We start from the raw sequence: 6,000 nt of genomic DNA on the forward strand, positions 1-6,000 counted from the left end.
AATCATGTTTCTGTCGAGAAATGTTAATCGCTTATGACGCCATTCTGTTTGACGTAGCTTCGCTTGGCGCAAACTGTATTGAAAAGTAAGGATAATTTAAAAAATGTAAATCAGCGATTGTATTAAGAATTAAATTGTCTATCAATCGCTGTCCACCCTATATTTTTTAGTCACGTTTATGAGTATTTATGTATACGACTAGATCACTGTCTAATATGGCGCACGACATTGTCTGACCAGCTGGGCAACTTTTGTCATTGTCTAACCATGATTTTGGTGGCTAAATATGCACATTTTCGAACAAACTGTATATGTATGTTGTAATATGATGTTACAGGAGTGTCATCGGAAGAATTCTGAGAAGGTTAGTGAAAAAATTAATATATTTTGGCGATGATATGATATCGCTCTCTTTGGCTAGAATCAGTGCTCGGGTAACGTTTGCGTATGTGGTATGCTAATATAACGATTTATTGTGTTTTCGCTGTAAGACACTTAGAAAATCTGAAATATTGTCTGTATTCACAGGATCTGTGTCTTTCGATTAGTGTATGCTGTGTATTTTTACGAAATGTTTGATGATTAGTAATTAGGTGAACACGTTGCTCTATGTATTTATTCTAGTCCATTTGTGACGGTGGGTGCAATTGTAAACTATGATATCTACCTGAAATATGCACATTTTTCTAACAAAACCTATCCTATACCATAAATATGTTATCAGACTGTCATCTGATGAGGTTTTTTCTTGGTTAGTGGCTATCAATATCTTAGTTTAGCCGAATTGGTGATAGCACCTGATGGAGTAAGAAACTGATGGAGTTAGAAAAGTGGTGTCTTTTGCTAACGTGGTTAGCTAATAGATTTACATATTTTGTCTTCCCTGTAAAACATTTTAAAAATCTGAAATGGTGGCTTTATTTACAGGATCTGTATCTTTCATTAGGTGTCTTGGACTTGTGATTTAATGATATTTAGATGCTACTATTTAATTGTGACGCTATGCTAGCGATGCTAATCAGTGGGGGGGGGGGGGGGGGTTGGGGGGTGCTCCCGGATCCGGGGTAGATGCTCGTTAGAGGTTAAAAACAACCTGAGGATTGATTATAAAAAACATTTGACATGTTTCTACGACCATTACGGATACTTTTTGGAATTTGTCATACGGAACACGGCTTTGGTTTTCTCAACATAATGCGCAACCCAAATAGTGTTTTTTTTGTGATAAAAGTAATATTTATCGAACAAAAATAACATTTGTTGTGTAACTGGGAGTCTCGTGAGTGGAAACATCCGAAGATTATCAAAGGTAAGCGATTAATTTTATTGCTTTTCTGACTTTCGTGACCAAGCTAACCAAGCTAATATAAGGCTAGCTGTTGTAGCATTGAAAGCTACACTCACAAAAGCTTGGATTTCTTTCACTGTAAAGTATATTTTCAAAATCGGACACGATAGGTGGATTAACAACAAGCTACGCTGTGTTTTTGTGTATTTCACTTGTGATTGCATGATTATAAATATTTTGAGTAATATTTTTGCATTTGGCGCCCTGCAATTCTAGCGGTTGTTTAGGAAAGTGATCCCGTAAAAGGGATCCGTAGCGCAGAGAAGTTAACAGCGCGATTTGCCAAGGCAAGAAACTCTGATCGAGTCCAGAAATCTGGCTGTGGCTTCTGATTAAATTAAATGTTCACAGAACCGCTTGTTGCAATTTCAATGAGGCTCTCTTGTTCAGATATCGGTAAGTGGACTGGAGGCACGTCATCATGCAAGCAGTCAGACAAGTGAAAATTATGCTCCCATAAACGTAATGGACATATATCAGGAGCTGTGCCAGGCCCGCCATGTCTGTTGACTCATCCAGCTGTAACGCATATAATTCACTGGCTTGAATACGAAGCAGTAATTGTTTCAAAACATCTCCTGCCATGTCACTGATGCGTCGTGAAACAGTGTTGTTTGTACTTTGTTTAGCCAAGTCAGCCATATCAGCTATGTTTTTTAAAGGGCAGTAAATGAGGCTGAATGAACTGTTTCGCTGCCAGACAAGGCTCTGCTGATAGCCAGGTGTAGCAGTGGTAAGGTGTTGGTACTGCTGTTGGGATAGCTTTATGTAGGCCCTAACAGTTTGTGGGCACCATTTGTCACCGTTATAGTACAATTGATGTATTGTTTAGTGTTGTGTAGTGGCTTTTCTGGCATGCATAAACATTTTTGTGGGGGAGCTTGCCCCACCAAGATTTACATGCTAAAATCGCCACTGGGTGTGAATACTGTATAATGGATCTATATACTGTATATATATTCAAATAAATGCCCTTTTTCTGGCTCGCAAATTGAATTGGACAGGAGGCTAAAGCACTGGTACACTTTTGTGTACAAAGCATTGATGGGACAACTCCCTTTGTATCTCTGTTCCTTACTGACAAGATCTGTCACTCAATACAGTCTTCGTTCACAGTCGTTGCTGTCCTTGTCTCTTCCTAAGGTTAGAACTGAGATGGGGAAACAATCTTTTCCCCATAATGCCCTTCATCCTGGAACATGCTTCAAAAGATATTAAAGTTAGGGGAGTTAGTGTCCTTGCCTGTTTCGATAGCTGCAGTTGTTTCTAATCTTCAATTGTATCTGTAACACGTTGTCTTTTGTGTGTATTTTGTATTTTTTCTGTAATATTTTGTGTATACGCTGCTATTTCCCTGTTTTGCCTTCTTTCCAGGTCGCCCTCACAAAATAGGTTTTTAACCTCAATGGGTCTTACCTGGTTAAATAAAGGTTAAAAAAATATATTTAAAAAATAGATAATCTCTGCGGCCGTCCATTAAATCCTCGAAATCCTGTTGTGGCCCTCCAGGCAAAAAAAGTTTGCCCCCCCCTGGCCTAGTTTTTGGCCTATTGTCTAAGAAGTCATTGGTTAGGTTTGACTTGCTAGGGGGATGGCCCGTAGAGAAAATGGCACAGCACAGGTTCCAGAAAAACAGTTGCTTTCAAACTGGATTTTGTTGCTAATAGAGATAAGACAGTAATTCTGCTCATAAATTATGCATGTATGAACTACACTTGGACACATTCAGCCCAAAGTGGGAGGTTTAAAAAATACTTAGTAGTCGCCAAAGTTCCGGAGCATGTCTTTGAGGTTTAGAAAGAGTCTTTGCAACGGATCAGACCGCAAACCCCTATTGAGCCCCCATGAAGCTGCAGTGATCTTAACAGACAGAAAATTTGGAATTAAAATATTCCCGGAACTGTGAGACACGATCCTTGCTCGTTTGGACTCACTTGCCTCTTTCGCTGGAGTTGCTGAAGTCTTTTAAAGCCAGCTCAATCAAATCCATGGCCAGGGGTTCAGGGTGTTTGAGCAATGATTGGATGCAGGCTCTGAAGTCTGTCTGATTCCAGAAGCCATGTGATTATGAAAATGTATACAAATAGATCTTGGACAATTATGCGGATGAGTTTTCATTACTTTTGAATATCAGATGAATGTTGTAAGAGAACCTATGTTATGGAGAGAGAGAGATCAGTGCCTCGCTCGCTCACAAAAAGGCCGCGAGAAGCCTTTGCATACCGAGGAAATTGGTAGTAATGGAGGGGTTTCACAATTCATTTGCATCAAGAGAGAAATGAGGTAGTGGCAAGCAAAATCTCTCTCTTTACAGAGGGCAGCAGCACCAACTTTAGAAGAACCGAAGTCAATGTATCGAAAGCCTCACTAGGAGGATGGACATTTTTTATTGGTGCATTGTCTGTCACGTGCCACGGTGTATGCCGTTTGCTCCCTTCCTTGCACACCGCAGCATCCCACTTCTCTAGTTTCACAAGTCGGACAAGAACTTTGTGAATGTTAAAGACTGGTAATTGATGCACCTCTCGGCCACCTGAGCCTCCACTCAAGAGAGCTGCCTGCCTTCCAAGGCCTCAGGGTGAAGAGTTCAGGACAAGGGGAATCTTCTGTCTGTCCAACCACCTCCTCAAATCTATCTGCTGTTTGGCTAGCCTTGCTATGAACTCGCCCCCTGAGATTTGACCGGTCTAATCCAACACACACTCAGAGGTTGGGCCATTACATTCTGAAACTTTTCTAGTCTAAAACAAACAATCACTTTATCACTTTTGTATTTAATTGGCCAAAGTAGTATTATAGTAATGGATGAGCCTCCCCTGCATTTGAGCACATAAATATGACCAAGTGAATTTGTTTTATCAAGTAACTTTGACAGTTTTTTGCCCACAAGAATTCTTTGAACAAGATTTGGATACGTCATTGTGCATAAATTAAAATGTTCAATATCTACACCTGAATGCTAAACACAATAACCACTAAAACTTAACCTGAATGACTGCCCTTACCTAGCAAAGGCAAGTTATTAACAGAACGTAGAAAAACTGATAATATTGGTCTCTGTGTTCCAGATTGATAACCGCACTAAAGAAGATTAAAAGATGGAGCTGAGAGGAAAAGATGAAGAAAGGGGGTACCAGGAAGTGTATTCAGTAGGCACAGTATAGGATCAAATACATTTTCTCCTGTTTGTCAGATGAATGATGATTCTAAAAATGTTGATTGTATTGCCTGTGTCCCCCTTAAACCATGGGTCTTCCAATGGAAGGAGCTTCTCCGGTACGCTTTCCTATGGAGCTGAGAGAGTGTTATGACAACCCTAACAAAGCGAACAATGAGCTCACAATTGGCAGGGCTGCAGCACAGGAATGTTGACCATGAGATGGCTGGAGGCTTTGGCAGAACATGAACAAGCACACGGAGAAGACTGGATCTGTCTACGCACACACATCACACAATAATACATGTATAATAAGTATTTAATAAAGCATTTTCCACTATAGGGGAGAACCTGCATCCCACTGCTGGCTTGCCAAAGCAGTGATTGGGGACATCGTCCTGTGTAGGGTGCTGTCGTTTGGGATGTTAAACGGGTGTCCTGACTCTCTGAGGTCATTAAAGATCCCATGGCACTTATTGTAAGAATAGGGGTGTAAACCCCGGTGTCCTAGATAAATTCCCAATCTGTCTGTCATACCATCATGGCCACCTAATCATCCCCAGCTTCCAATTGGCTCATTCATCCTCCCTCCTCTCCCCTGTAACTATTCCCCAGGTCGTTGCTGTAAATGAATATGTTCTCAGTCAACTAACCTGGTAAAATAAGGTTTAAATAAAAATAAAAGAACTGAGGGGAAAGTAACACTTTTTTTTACTAATTACCCAGAGATCGATAGAGGTAGAGACACCCTTTTTTATGACAACCAGTGCCTTTAGAAATGATTCATACCCTTGACTTTTCCCCCACACTTTGTTGTGTTACAGCCTGGATTTTAAATTGATTTAATTGAGATTTTGTGTCACTGGCCTACACACAATCCCTCTATTGTCAACATGGGAATTCTGTTTTTGTTAAGGCAAGCCTAAGTATGTTCAGGAGTAAAAATTTGCTTAAGTCACATAAATTGCATGGACTAACTTTGTAGGCAATAATAGTGTTGAACAGGATTTTTGAATGACTACCTCATCTCTGTACCCCAAACACACACAAGTATCTGTAATGTCCCTCAGTTGAGCAGTGAATTTCAAACACAGATTCAACCACAAAGATCAGGGAGGTTTTCCAATGCATTGCAAATAAGGGCATCTATTGGGAGATGGGTAAAAATAAAAAAGCTGAATTTTAAAAAAACAGACATTGAACTTTGAATGGTGTATCAATACACACAGTCTCTACAAAGATACAGGCGTCCTTCCTAACTCAGTTGTCAGAGAGGACAGAAACCGCTCAGGGATTTCATCATGAGTGCAACGATGACTTAAACGGTGTAATGGCTGTGATAGGAGAAGCCAGGATGGATCAACAACATTGTAGTTACTCCACAATACTAACCTAAATGACAGAGTGAAAAGACGAAAGCCTGTACAGGATAAAAAATATTCCAAAATATGCATCCTGTTTACAATAAGGCAATAAAGTAAAACTGCAAAATATG

Source organism: Salvelinus fontinalis, chromosome 31 (assembly GCF_029448725.1).
Source record: "Salvelinus fontinalis isolate EN_2023a chromosome 31, ASM2944872v1, whole genome shotgun sequence".
In the NCBI taxonomy this organism is placed as follows: Eukaryota; Metazoa; Chordata; class Actinopteri; order Salmoniformes; family Salmonidae; genus Salvelinus; species Salvelinus fontinalis.